The 2,474-nt window shown below is 40.5% G+C and overlaps 1 non-coding gene across 1 annotated transcript; it reads left to right on the top strand.

Moving 5' to 3' along the window:
- The first annotated feature begins 727 nt into the window (after positions 1-727).
- On the top strand, positions 728-819 carry TRNAI-UAU (transfer RNA isoleucine (anticodon UAU)). Its single transcript is given in 2 exon segments — positions 728-765; positions 784-819. It is a non-coding gene; the product is annotated as a tRNA-Ile (tRNA).
- Positions 820-2,474: the final 1,655 nt, after the last annotated feature.

The raw sequence follows: 2,474 nt of genomic DNA, 5'->3' as shown, positions 1-2,474 counted from the left end.
AGAGGGCAAATCGATATATTCCTCAGCCAAAGTAATAATACTTCAGCGCCGGACGGATAAAACAGAAGGAATTTAGGAGCTAGTTTTTATTTGCTAGACACAACATTCATGACATACAACACAAAATAAAAAAAAAGTCTAGGGACGGTGGTAGTAACTATATATATTACCATTGTAAAGAAAGACAATATTATTAATTTCAATATTATTATTATTATTATTATTATTATTATTATTATTATTATTATTATTATTATTATTATTATTATTATTATTATTATTATTATTATTATTATTATTATTATTATTATTATTATTATTATTATTATTATTATTATTATTATTATTATTCATAAGCCTATATCAATAAGTAACCAACAACTAGTGTTATTCCGATCCGTAAAATCGAGACGTTAAGAGAATGTCAATAATGGTCTCGTACTTATTACGTGACACTATAAATAAACATAAGAGTACAGGTTTAACTCGTTCAGCGGGTCGCTCAGACATCGCCCTTATACTTATGTTCGTTTCTACCGGAGCATTCGTGGCTGTCACGTTTCAAATGTTTCACGTGGACAGCGGAAAAACATGACACTTATTGATAAACGACTCAGATGTCAGGGTAAAATAAAAAAAAATAGATTGAAGTGAAGGACGCAACTGCCAAGCACGCACAGCTGTATATGAGCCGTGTGAAGTGCAGTCACATGCAGCGCAGCCGTCCTCCCCAGTGGCGCAATTGGTTAGCGCACGGTACTTATACGACAGTCCTCGTGAGCTATGCCGGGGTTGTGAGTTCGAGCCTCACCTGGGGAACGTGTTTTTTTTTACTTCTCATTTTTGTACGGTTACATTCTGACTTGATTGATTAATATGCAAGATGTAACGTCCCAAAACCACCATATGATTATGAGAGACGCCGTAGGGGAGGGCTCCAGAAATTTCGACCACCCGTAATTGTACGGTTACATTCTAAAATCTGCCCACTCGTAAGACGAAATCGGGGGATCCCTTCCTTTTCAATTTGCTATGCACTCATTGCGTGGTCATGAGGGAATACGCGCAATAAGGTCTGTTCCTTTTCTAATGGGTGGCCGGCTTTCAACAATGAGGTCGTAACGCTTGTGCGCCTTTATCATTCATTATTTACGATTTGATTTTTAGACTAAATTTCCATGGAATGTTTTTAATCCATAGTCCGCTAACTAAAAAGGGCCGATCGCCCTTTGGCAGTAAGCACCAGCAGTGCGAGATGAATATCATCATCAACATCACGTGTTCTGGCGTCCAGTGGCAATCTACCCTTGTGCCACGCTCTATTGCTGCGATATTACGGGTTGTATTGTGAAGACTGTACACAGAACGCACGGGTTTGTAAAGAATGGGTTATTTTCACTGCATTTTCATGGACACGAAGCTTTTTCCTTGCGTCGCACATGCGTCGTACGCCAACCTTTTGCGGGCTTTGGTTGACGAATGCTAACTCTACGCGTGCTTATCTATGCTGTCCTGGGATGTCCATCGGTGAGCACTGAAACAAAGTTTTCTCAATAATTGTCACATTGTACATCAGCTTCTGCCAACATGCTTGATAAAGTCTCATATTTTTTTCCATGGATATGCACAGCTTATGAAAAACACGTAAGACCGTTATGCTGAAACCACCACTTCTTCAAACACACAATTTAATCGAATAGCTATTCGCCTTAAGGGAATTTGGGACAACCCGAACTTTGGACCGCAATGGTACCCCGTGTCGGGCAGGTGTTTGGCCTGGCCCCCTTTCCTGTATAACACGATGTGAAGAACTGTCGCTGTTCTACTACACCCTGTGTTAGCTATTGAGTGTTTCCTTAGTAACAATTAAGCTTTATTGCCGCCATGTGATTGTACTTTTGTTTGCTTTGTGCTTTTACTGTGCCTTTTAATACTCATTTTATTAAGTACATCAAAACAAAGGAAGATACATTTTGGGTTACAGCGCGAAATCGGCGCGATAATGCATCCGTACCAACTATTCCGACTTTCACTACTATTTCAATAAAATAAAAGAGGCGTGACTGCGTGGCAGAACACCTGCTTGTCACGCAAACGGCTTGGATTCGATCCTCACTCGGTCCAGAAAGGTTTGATTATTCACTTTGTTCACGTCATCCTCAACTTCGCCGTCACGAACAAGATGACTTTTGGCTCACAACCAACGGCGGTGACAGCGACGCCATAATTTCTGCCAAACAAGCTCTTTAACGCTGTCGTGTTAATACTACACTTATTGGTGTAAACCACTACTTCCATACAGCGTAAGGTTGATTGATTGATTAGTGGGGTTTAACGTCCCAAAACCACCATATTGTCGCGAGAGGAAACTATAGGCAGGAACTCGAAGTGGAGGACTGTTTACTCAGTCACAGCTGCCATTCTCGTCTTCTGCCACCAACACAGGGTGGCATTACCCTCTCCCCAAAGAAAAA

This window comes from Rhipicephalus microplus, chromosome 2 (assembly GCF_043290135.1).
Source record: "Rhipicephalus microplus isolate Deutch F79 chromosome 2, USDA_Rmic, whole genome shotgun sequence".
NCBI lineage: Eukaryota > Metazoa > Arthropoda > Arachnida > Ixodida > Ixodidae > Rhipicephalus > Rhipicephalus microplus.
This window is presented reverse-complemented; position numbering and strand designations above follow the sequence as displayed.